This window comes from Myotis daubentonii, chromosome 7 (assembly GCF_963259705.1).
Source record: "Myotis daubentonii chromosome 7, mMyoDau2.1, whole genome shotgun sequence".
Classification (NCBI taxonomy): domain Eukaryota; kingdom Metazoa; phylum Chordata; class Mammalia; order Chiroptera; family Vespertilionidae; genus Myotis; species Myotis daubentonii.
The window spans coordinates 87591623-87604229 of record NC_081846.1 but is presented as its reverse complement, the minus strand read 5'-3'; positions in this window follow the sequence as shown (position 1 = coordinate 87604229).

The following is a 12607-nucleotide window of genomic DNA, read 5'->3' as shown; positions in this document are numbered from 1 at the left end:
GACCAGGGGCAGTGGCTAGCGGTCTGCAAGATTAGGTGCTGAAGGGAGCTACGGAGAGCGCTCAGCCCCCACCGTGCACACTGAGGCCACAGGAAACACGTCCGCGCTCGCCCACAAGGATGAGGAAAAGGAAAAGGACGAGCCATACTGAGGCTGGAGCAATGGCGTTCTTGTGAGAACAGAGTGGAAACCCAGACAGCGCTTCTGAAGTTGAACAGCGTATATCCTACAGTGCAGCCATTTCACGTCACAGAGAAGTACCAGGGCACTAGGAGGCCAAAGAATGTCCCCGGCAGCACTCTGTTTAATATTCCCCTCCCCTCTCGGAGCCCTTCAACCTGTAGACAACTGAAAACCTATGAGCAGCAGAACGGATAAGTAAGCTGTGGTATATTCATGCAATGCAACACTTCGCAGCTACACAACCAGCATCTAGTAAACAACATGTCCACCAAAGGACACAGACACAAAGGGTATCCTTACATTTATGTCACTTTCAGCAAGAGATGGCCATGACCTATAATGTTTATTGATGAACACGTAGTCAGTGAAAGTATAAAGAAAACCAAGGGAGACGACAAATCAAAAGAGCTTATAAAGAGCCCATCATGCACCCTGGCTGGTGTGGCTCAGTGGTTCTGTCATAGGCCCTCTCACAGACACCAGACAAGTGGTACCGGACAGGACAGCCCCGGAGCCAGTGGGAGAGGCTGTCCCCAACCCCGTCCTTGTCTTCTCATAGAAATGAATTGATAGGAGAGGCCTTGACTGCGTTGTGGAAGCCAATTTATTAAAGCAAAGCATGCATCTTTATCGAAAAAGCAAAGCAAGCAACCTATGTATCTGGCTTATGGAGCACAGAGGGCTCTCGGCTAATCTGAAGAGCGCGTTGGGTGGGGGTCTGAGGCGTTATGTGCCCTCCTGTCTATAGGTCTCAACATTGCTCTGCTGACTATCTTGGAGCAGATTAATCCTCCAGGGCCCTTTTTACTCTGTGGTGGCCTTCCCAGAATTCATGAGAAGCACCTGGCAACTTTATCTCGCCCAGCCTGAGGCCGCTGGCTTCTCTGCTTAAGGAGTAAGCCTGCCCTTTTTTCCTTTCCCCCTTTCCCCTCCCTTTCTGCCTTCTCTCATTAGGGGGTTTTTTGTTTGTTTGTTTGTTTGTTTGTTTGTTTGTTTGTTTGTTTTTAAATCATTTGCTCTTGGCTGGGGACGATAATGGTTTGTTAGTTACAAGCTGGCTGCAAATTGCCACACTGCTTGGCCTTGTTTTAACATTCCTGCCTCAGTTTCCCTATTCCTCCTGCCCTGCAATCTTATAACAGTTCGAGTGTCGGCCCATGCACCAAAGAGTCGTGGGTTCAATTCATGATCAAGGGCACATACCTGGCTTGCAGGCTTGATCCTCAGCCCCAGTCAGGACATATGTGGGAGGCAATAAATCAATGTGTCTTTTCTTTCCCCCCATTCCCTCTCTCCCTTCCACTCTCTCTCTAAAAATCAATGGGAAGAGTATTCTCAGGTGAGAATCAACAACAACATCAAAAGAGCACATCGTCCACACATATATCTGTTATGGATATTTTTAGCAATAACATTTTATCCTGACTTGCCTTTAGTAACTATGACAGAATGCAGTTGGCGCTGTGGTATTCTAACACACACACACACACACACACACACACACACACACACGGGATCGCAAACAAGCGGCCAGTACCCCTTGCTCAGGGGCCCAAGGCACAGCACTAGTGGGAGCTGACCAAGGCACAGCTTGGCCTCTCATCAGTACCTCCAAGCCCAGCGCAAATAGCAGCCATCTGGATAGCACTTTGAGCAAGCACATGCAGTGGACGGCTCCAGACCAGGTCGAATCACCACCCAACCACCTCCACAAGTGACGCACACAAGGGACAGACTCAGTGGGCCCCAGAGGTGGGCGCTGCACAGCTGATGCTCCACCCTCTTTGTAGCCAGTTCTTGCAGTTAATCAACCTGGGGGTAGATCCCTCCCATTGAAGGGCCAACAGCAATCAAGCCTCAACTACAACAGGAGGGTGCACACAGCCCACACGAGGGGCACCCCTGAAGCGCCCAGCCCAGGTGAATGGCAAGGCTGCCACTGGACCCAAAAGGACACCTACTGCATTAGGCCACTCTGCCAAGACCAGGAGATGTAGCGGTTCTATCTGATACATAGAAACAGACACAGGAGGCTGCACAATGAGGAGACAAAGAAAGAGGCCCCAAAAAGAACAGAACAAAACTCCAGAAAAAGAACTAAACAAAATGGAGACCAGTAATCTATTAGATGCAGAGTTCAAAACACTGTTTATAAGGACGCTCAATGAACTTCAGAGAAGAGTAGATGAACTTAGAGATAACTTCATCAGCATAAAAAAGGACTTGGAAACCATAAAAAAGAACCAGTCAAAAATGAAGAATTTGGAAGAACCAAAATGATGGCATAGGTAAACACTGACACTCACCACCTCCAACAACCGCATAAAATTAACAACTAAAATACAGAACAACCATCATTCAGAAATGCCTGAAATTTGGCTGAATGGAAGTCCTACCACTAGAGAATTAGAGAAGAAAGCACATCGAGACTGGTGGGAGGGGCAGAGGTGTGGAAAGGGCTGATCTGACACCCATGTGTGGTGTGTTTTTAATTGGGAAGGAAATCTCACTGTAGAGACCTCCCGTGAGAAGCAAGGGCTCCCAGCCCCACACCAGACCTCCAGCCCAGGGTTCCACAGCTGGAAAGAGAAGGCTCTGTAACTTCAGGCTGTAAAAACCAGCAGGTACTGTGGCTGACACGGAGGGTGCTGGAGACCCAGACAGTCCCTCTTAAAAGTGCTGGAGCACCAAATCACTAGGGATTTGATCCTTCTGGGATCCAGCACTGGGGCCATGGTTCAGGGGATTCAGGGACATACGGAGAGGAACTGGATTGTCTGGCATTGGAGCAAGAACTCAGGGGCGGTGTTCTCCCACACAGGGGTGCTCACAGGGGTCATTGTTCCTATGCTGAGACCATTGTTCCTCTGCAGAGATGCCTGCAGCCATATCTGAGTTTCCATCAGTGTGGCTCACACTGTTCCCTCTGCCCTGGTGATTCCCTGAGAGCCTGCCCCACCCAATTTGCAGACCCACCCAAGCTGTTTACAGCAGCTTTTCCATATGAATGGCCTGACCTGGCTCAGGCTTCAGACTTTCCTAAAATCTCTCAAGCAGCAGCTGCATCAGCATGCCCCATACTTATCAATAAGAGGCCCAAGACCCGGCACCAGCAGCACCCTGCCTTGTTTCACAGCCTGGCCTCTCCTGGGCACTTCCTAGTCCAAAACAAGTAGCAGCCATCTGCAGATCTCTCTGTCGCTCCTGCCTGGTGGTCCCAGGCAGTGGCTGACTTTGCACCTCCCTGGAGGCCCTAGACCCAGTGCACCCAGTGGATAGCTTCTGACCATACCAGATCACAACTCTACACAACCACAAGTGACACACTCAAGGGGCAGACTCAGTGAGAACCAAGACCCCACTGAAGCAAGTCCTGCTCCACAGGGGTGTTTCCTGCACAGCAGCTCTCCCACTGTAGTTGCAGCTGGTCCTCACAGCCAATTGGCCTGGAGGTCAAGTACTTCCAGTGACACCAACAGCAATCAAGGCTCAACTACAACAAGACAGTGTACACAGCCCACACGGGGCACACCTAAAAGCTAGCATTTAGAATCAAAAGTCAGGTAAAGAGCTTCCCAGACAAGAAAAAGCTAGAGGAGTTCATCACCACCAAACCAGTATTGCGTGAAATCTTGAAGTGTCTTCTGTAAGAAGAAGAAAAAGGAGATAGAAAGTATGAACAATAAAATGGGCAATAAATACATATCTATCAATAATTGAATCTAAAAAATAAATAAATGAACAAGCAGAACAGAAACAGACTTAGAGATAGAACATTTTGATGGTTGCCAGTGGGAGGGAGGTTAGGGGGATAGGGAAAAAGGTGACGGGATTAAGAAGTACAACTTGGTAGTTACAGACTAGTCGTAGGGGTGCAAAATACAGCATAGGGAATATAGTCAAGTATTCTAATAACTATGTATGGGCTTAATGGGTATGAAATGTGTTGTTATGATCACTTAGTATGTTTATATAATGTGTAATCACTGGGGTGTACACCTGAAACTAATAGAATATAGTATGTAAATGTAATTAAAAAAGAAAAAATATATTAGCCATATGTATTAAATAATATCAACTATGATACTACATATACGTATAAGAAAATATGTAGTTGTCTTTGTAAAGTGAAAACATGGATACTTTTTCTGTTTCATTATATTTTCCAAGTTTCCTTTATTGGGTCTATATTACTTTTACAAGCAGAAATAAAATTAGCATTAATTAAAAGATACCCAGATTCAGAAAGAAAGAAAAAAAGAATTCTATGAAAGAGCAAGGTAGGTGAAGCAAATGTGGCGAACAGTTAACATTGTTGGCCTTGGGAAGTGGCTATATGGATATTCTACATACTTTTACTTAAAATGTTCTGTATGTTAGAAATTTTTCATAATAACAAGTTGAAAAGGAAAAAAAAAAAAAAAAAGGCTGTGAGGAAGGGTAGTTCCAGGTGGAGCTGTGGAGCCTCCCTGCAGAGGGAGCTGGAACTAGGGGGCAGTGGTGAGCTTTCTATCTTCCTAGAAGCCCGTGCGCAGGAGATAGGCCCTGCAGGTCCCCGCCAGAGGCTGTCTCTTGGAAATCAGGTGTGTAGACCTGCTCTTTTGTGTGTTTCCCAGGTGGCCTCCCTCTCGGTCTCATGGCGTCGGACAGGCTTTCCAGAGAGACAGCACTTCCCAGTAGGACTGGCTCCTCCGGTTGTTTGGCTGCTGTGGATGGCGAGACTCTGGTCTAGTGCTGTAAGCTGAATCTGTATGTTTAAGTCTTAATTCCCGGTCCCTCAGACTGTGACTGTGTTCAGAGATGGGCTTCTAATGAGGTGATTAAGTTAAAATGGGGTCCTGAGGGCTGGCCCTAATCCACTATGACTGGTGTCCTTACAAGGAGAGGAAATTTGGCCCCATGAAGGGTACCAGGGATGTGCGTGCACAGAAAGACCACGTGAAGATGGCGAGAAACAGCTGTCTTCAAGCCAAGGGCAGCGTCCTCAGAACAAAATCAGCCCTGCCGCTGGCCGTGCACCCACAGATGGCAACTGAAGTCCTGGAGAGATATCTCAGCTGGGGTGGGGGGCTGGGGGGGGGGGGCGGGTGTGTGTGTGGGGGGGGTATACCACCGAGAACTCTGGAATCTAATCCCGAAACTGGGCTTCCCAGCAGAGAGCACCAAACTGAGGAGGGTACCCACATAACATCTAGCTGTGAAAAGCAGCGGGGTGCTGTCTGCCAGGGAGTGGCAGCTGAAAGTTCCGGCACCCTCTTGAAGGGCCAACGCACAAAAATTCCCTGTGGAGCCACCCACCTTGTGCTCTGGCAGAGGGAGGGTGAAGTGGACTGGAGCTGTGGGGATAGAGCTCAGAAGGCAGACACCCCAAGTTTCCTGGGCTGAGTCATTCCCTCACCCAGTGGAGGACATCTTTCCCACACAGACATTTGCCTTGCCTGGGGGTGGGGGGGGCGGGCAGTCGACACACCCTATTGGAAAACACCTTGCTCTGAGGCCACTTAAGAGATTAAAAATAGCAATAGCCTCCAGGCAGTAGCAACCACCCCACCCTGTTGAAAAAAACTCTCCCCACACCTGAGGATGATTGCCTGGGGGGGATTTAAAGTTGGAATCCTATTAGTCTGTAGGCAGAGGCGGTCTCTGGAGGCTTTGAGTCTTTGCCTGATCCAATTATTCAGAAACAGCCTTTAACACTGTCCTGCACTAGAGATTAAGAGGTGTAGGAGGATCTATCCAATACATAGTCACAAAGCCAAACAGAAAGCCAAAACGAGGAGACAAAGAAACAACCCCCAAATGAAAGAATTAGAGAATTCTCCAGAAGAAGAGATAAATGAAGCAGAGATAAGAAATTTATCTGAAACGGAGTTCAGAGTAATGATGTTAAAAATGCTCAATAGTATGAAAAAATATATAGTAACTATGAAAAAGAATGTTCTAAGATAAAGAATGACATAACACAAATAAAGAACGCATTAGAAGGAATACACAACAGATTAGGGCAAGTTGAGTATTGAATCAGTGAATTAGAAGACAGTTGAAAATATCACTCAATTAGAGAACAAAAAAGAAAAAACAATTAAAAATAGGACAGCTTAAGGGAGCTGTAGGACAATGTAAAACATAACAATATTAGAAATCATACTATGTTAGTAGAGTTTTGGTAACATTATTATACTTAAAATCCTTTTATTCCTGAAATAGTAATGTTTATTGCATGTAATATTATTATATGTTAGGTAATTTTTCTTGAATAATTGGTGTTTATTGCGTGTAACATTATCATATTTAAAATCGTTTTTCTTGAGATATTAATGTTTATTACATATTACATTAAAAAAAAAATCAGCCCTGCCCACACCTTTGTCTTGGACTTCCGGCCTCCAGAACTGGAAGAAAATATATTTGTTGTCTACGCCCCACAGTCGGTGGTATTCGTTGGGGCAAACTAAGCGGAAAGCACTGGGAAAGGTTCTCAGGTCTGGCCATCGGGGGCCAGAGAAGGAGGAGCAGGAGCAGGACCCAACTGGCAGATGTTCCCTCCCCGTCGATCCACAGCTTTCCCAGGGGAGCCCAGCTGCCTTTTTTGCCAAGAAGGATAAAAAGGAACAAGGCAGGAGTCCTGCCCGAAGAGTTACAGTCTTTTTTTTTTTTTAATATATTTTATTGATTTTTTACAGAGAGGAAGGGAGAGAGATAGAGAGTTAGAAACATCGACGAGAGAGAAACATCGATCAGCTGCCTCCTGCACATTTCCCACTGGAGATGTGCCCGCAACCCAGGTACATGCCCTTGACCGGAATCGAACCTGGGACCTTTCAGTCCTCAGGCCGACACTCTAGCCACTGAGCCAAACCGGTTTCGGCAAGAGTTACAGTCTTATTGAGGAGAGAGAGGGCAGGTAGTGAGACAATTGTTGTGTTCGCACCAAAAGAAAATGAAAATCCAGTTCCTCCAGGAAAAACCTCTTGTTTTGAAAGAGTTGACCTCACTGCCCACAAACAGTAGTTCCTTTTTTTTTTTTTTTAATAATGAAACTACCACCATGGTCACCAGCGAGAAGGGTGTGAGTGGGTGTGTAAGAGCACTCACACCTGGCTGTGGGAGTGTGACCTGGCACAGTCCTTCTGAAGGATGAGTCAGCTTTCTGAATGAAAAGTCCTGAAGGGCAAAGCCTTTTTTTAAAAAAAAATTTTAATTGATTTTTTACAGAGAGGAAGGGAGAGGGATAGAGAGGTAGAAACATCGATGAGAGAGACACATCGATCAGCTGCCTCTTGCACACCCCCTATTGGGGATGTGCCCACAACCAAGGTACATGCCTTTGACCAGAATCGAACCTGGGACCCTTCAGTCCGCAGGCCAACGCTCTATCCACTGAGCCAAACTGGTTAGGGCAAGGGCAAAGCCTTTTGACTTAGGAATTCTACTTCTAGGACAGTCCCCCAACAAAACACAGGACAAGTGTACAAGGATCATGTACGAGAATGTCATTTAAAATCGGTCTACATTATGACATGCCTGTATGATTGGTGGCTACTGGAATTCAGGTTCTACATAAACATGCAGTGATATGGGGAAACGCTTATGGCATATTAAATGACAAAAGCCATTTGCAAGAGAGTGCAAGTAATATGAACTCAATTTTATTTGGTCTCTGTTCATATATGAAATAAACATATTAAAATGCTACCACGCTGTCTATTGTTGCAGAACAAATTAGTGCAGATGAACAGCTCAGAGCAACACAGATGTATTATTTAAGTTTCTGTGGTCAGGAATCCCACCTCAGTTTCTCCCAGTCCTCTGCTCAGGGTCTGTAAAGCTAAAAGCAAGGTATCAGCTGGGCTGCAGTCCTCCCGGGAATGCGGGTCACCTTCCAAGCCCACATGCTTGTTGTCAGAGTTCAGTTTCTTGTGGTTGCAGGACTCACCTCCCTTCCTCTGGCCTTCACGGAGGCTGCTCACCCCGGGCTGCGCTCCTGCACTGGCCCCTGCCCAGGTCCTGCTCTCCACTGGGCAGTTTACTTCCTCACAGCCAACAGGAGAGCGTCCGCTGCATCTTTAACTCACTCTGACCTCCTGTGCCTCAGGCGTCCAGGCCCATTTCAAAGGGCCCGGGATTAAGTTGTGTCCACCCACATGCAAGGATGGAAATCTGGGGGCCATGCTGAATTCCGTCTACCTCTCTTATACCAAATGGTAGGACTGGAGGATATAATGTTTTACAGCTAACCACCTTTCACCAGAAGAATTGTCATTAAAATATTTGCTCACTGCCCTGACCAGTTTGGCTCGGTGGATAGAGCATCGGCCTGCAGACTGAAGGGTCCCAGGTTCGATTCCGGTCAAGGGCATGTACCTTGGTTGTGGGCATATCTCCAGTGGGGGTTGTGCAGGAGGCAGCTGATCGATGTTTCTCTCTCGTCGATGTTTCTCACTCTCTATCCCCCTCTCTTCCTCTCTGTAAAAAATCAATAAAATATATTTTAAAAATCTGTATACTGTATATATATATTTGCTCACTTGTTCCTCAGAGCGCGGTGGGGAGGGAGGAGCTCCAGCCTGGGAAGGGCTGTCCAACGTCTGTCACCAGCACCTCCAGTCTGGCTCCCAAGTCCCTGCGTTGTCACCACCCTACAATGACTTTGGCTCAATTTCCCGGTGACATTGCGAATGATCTGAGCACTGGGGATATCCTGGGATAACCTCTCCACTCGGGCTCCAAGAACCACATTCCTTGAACTCCATTAACGAGTGCTTGGGGCTGCTAGTTTCTAATCTTATGTTGAGGCCCAGCATCTGATAAAGGTTTTACACTTGGAAGGCATGCAGTCTGTGCTTTATGTAGCATTCTTTATGTAGCATTTGCCTGTTCATTCGACCATTTGTTGTTCATTCACTCAACCATGTTGATTGAGTATCAGGCCCCAGACAGGCCCCCAATTGTTGAGTAAATGACCACCTCTGAGTCCCACCCCACTTCTCTGTGACCCAGCTAGTGCTCGAACTGGTCTCCTGCCCCCAGCAGTCCGGAGAAAAATGAGCCAAAGGGAAAAGAAGTGAAAGATGAGTCCTCAGGGGGACACATAAGGGCACCCGATCCAAAGAAAGGGGCAGGATGTAAATGGGGTGGAGCCCATGCACAGAGGTCATGGAAGTGCAGGTGGGGCAGGAGAGCAGTGGGAAGGGTCCTAGGCCACAGCCAAGCAGATCTGGGGGTGCAACTCATCGCAAGAGGCCTTTGTACGTGACGAATGAGCAGCTGGAGGGTGTGAAGCAGGAGGGTGAGCACCGGGGAAAGGAATAAGCCGGAGGAAACAACTTGAGCAAGTACAGGCATCAGGGATGAAGAAGGCCGTTATATACTAATGAAGAAGTCAGTTTTTCATGGAGACATAACTGTGCTTAGTGTGCATGTGCTTAACAACAAAGTGTCAAACGATGTGAGGCAAAACTGAATAGAATTGCAAGGAAAAATAGATGCCTCCACTATCATAGCTGGAGACTTTGGCATTCTATCCACCATGAGCAGATCCATCAGGCAGAAAATCAGTAGGGATATAGTTGAACTCAACAACACCATCACTCAATTGGCTGTAATTGACACCTATAAACTACTTCATCTAATAACAGGAGGATACACATCCTTCTCCAGCTCATATGGAACATTCAACAAGATAGACCAGCCTGGCCGGCATGGCTCAGTGGTTGAGCGTTAACCTACGAACTAGGAGGTCATGGTTCAATTCCCAGTCAGGGCACATGCCAGGGTTGCAGGCTCGATCCCAGTGGGGGACATGCAGGAAGCAACCTATCAACAATTTCCTTTCATTATTAATGTTTCTATTGCGCTCTCCCTCTCCTTTCCTCTCTAAAATCAATAAAATAATTTTTTAAAAAAGATAGACTACTGTCTGGGCAATAAAAACACACCTTAACAAATTTAAAATAATAGGAATCATACAGTGTCTGTTCTCAGAGTACAAAGATAGTAAAATAGGAATTTATAACAGAAAAGTGAATGGAAAATATCAAAATATTTGGAGATTAAACAATACACTACTAAGTAACACATGGGTCAAAGAAGAAATCTCAAGAGAAATTTTAAAATATTTTGTACTAAATAAAAATGAAAACACAACTTATCAAAATTTGTGGGATGCCCCAAAAACAATACTTAGAAATTTGTAGCATTGAATGTATACATTAGAGTAGAAGAAAGATCTAAAATAAATAGTCTAAGTTTCCACCTTATAAAAGTAGCAAAAGAATATGAAATTAAATCCAAAGAAAGCAGAAGAAAAGAAAGAATAAGAATCAGAGAAGAAACTAATGAAATTACAAACAGGAAATCAATAGAGAGAATCAATGAAACCAGAAGCTGGTTCTTTGATAAGATCAATAAAACCGATAAACCTCTAGCCAGGTTAAACCTAAGGGAAGCCGAAACCGGTTTGGCTCAGTGGATAGAGCGTCGGCCTGCAGACTGAAGGGTCCCAGGTTCGATTCCAGTCAAGGGCATGTACCTGGGTTGCGGGCACATCCCCAGTGGGAGATGTGCAGGAGGCAGCTGATCGATGTTTCTCTCTCATCGATGTTTCTAACTCTCTATCTCTCTCCCTTCCTCTCTGTAAAAAATCAATAAAATATATTAAAAAAATAAAAACCTAAGGGAAAAAGTGAGAGGACACAAATTACTAATATCAGAAATGAAAGAGATGTGACTATAACTCCTATGAATAGTAAGAGGATAATAAAGGAAACTATGAACAATTTTCTGCCCATAAATTTGATTATCTAGATGAAACGGGCCAATTCTTTGAAAGACACCATTTGCCAAAACTCACACAAGAAATAAAATATTTGAATAGGCTTGTCTCTATTAAAGAAATTAAATGAATAATTAATAACCTTCCAAAACAGAAAGCCCCAGGCCCAGATGAATCCGCTGGTGGATCCTACCAAATATTTAAGGAAGAAATTATACCAATTCTCTATCATCTTTTTCAGAGGATAAAAGCAGAGGGAATTCTAATTCATTCGACAAGACCAGCATTACTTTAAATACCAAAACCAGACAAAGACATTACAAGAAAGAAAACTATAAACCAATATCTCTCATAAACATAAATGCAAAAAATCCCCAAAATGCTAGTGAATTGAATCCAATAATGTATAAAAAGAATTATACACCATGAGGAAGTGGAATTTATTCCATGTAAAGCTGGCTTCAATGTTAAAAAATCAATGTAATCCATCACATCAACAGGCTAAAAAATCATATGATCATGTCAATAGGTACAGAAAAGCATTTAACAAAATCCAACACCCATTCATGATTAAAAACTCTCAGTAAATTAGGAATAGAGGAGAACCTCCTCAACTTGATAAAGAATATCTGCAAAAAGCCTACAGCTAACCTCATACTTAACGTTCAGAAACTGAAAGCTTTCCCTCTAAGGTCATGGGCAAGGCAGAGATGTCCCCTCTCATCATTCCTTTTCAACAACATACTGGAATTTCTTGCTAATGCAATAAGACAAGAAAAGGGAAATAAGCATGTATAGATACGTGTGGGCCTGAGACATATTGCAACAATGTTGTGTGTGATAGAACAGTCTCTGTGTTCAGGTGTAAGTGCTTTGCATTTAAAGCTCATATCATCCTTCAAAGCCTCAGTGAACCACCCAGTTTTATTATCATCCCATTTCCTAGAAGAGCAAACTGAGGCACAGAAAGATGAAGCCACTTGCCCAAGAGCACATAATTAGTACATGACAGAGCTGGGACTGGAACCTAGGTCCTTCATCTCCAAAGCCTATGGGCTTAATCCCTTAACTGTTTTGTCCTCTCTTTGCCTAATCAAGCCCTACTCATTCATCCTAGGGACCTTATCCTGCATGTCCTTGACCCTTCAGGACTCTCTTTCCACCTCTCCACCCCCAGGTCCCTGTGACCAAAGCCCTCACTGCTCATTTACCATTGTCAGTTTAGTCTCTTGGGCCCATGTCCCCCAGGAGGACACCTGGGTGTCTCCAGCACTTAGTCCAAGGCCCCACATAGTAGGTGCTCAGTGAACATGCTCTGTATCAGGGGAAAGCTGGGTGGATGGGTATGACACGCCCCGAGGTTAAATAGTTCACCCATGGCTGCACAGCAAGGAAGGGGCTGAACTTGGTCTTAGTTTCAAGTCCTCAAAAAGCTGGTCCATGCTGGCCTCCGAGCCCTCTGCCTTTGGATGTGGGCCTATCCAGTGACGTGAGTGGGGTGTTGAAGTTCCCTACTATGACTGTGTTGTTGTTGATCTCTCCCTTAAAGTCCTCTAGAAGTTTTTAAAAATATATATATTTAGGTGCTCCTATATTGGGTACATATATATTTACAGGGTTATACCCTCTTGTTGGATTGATCCTTTTAGT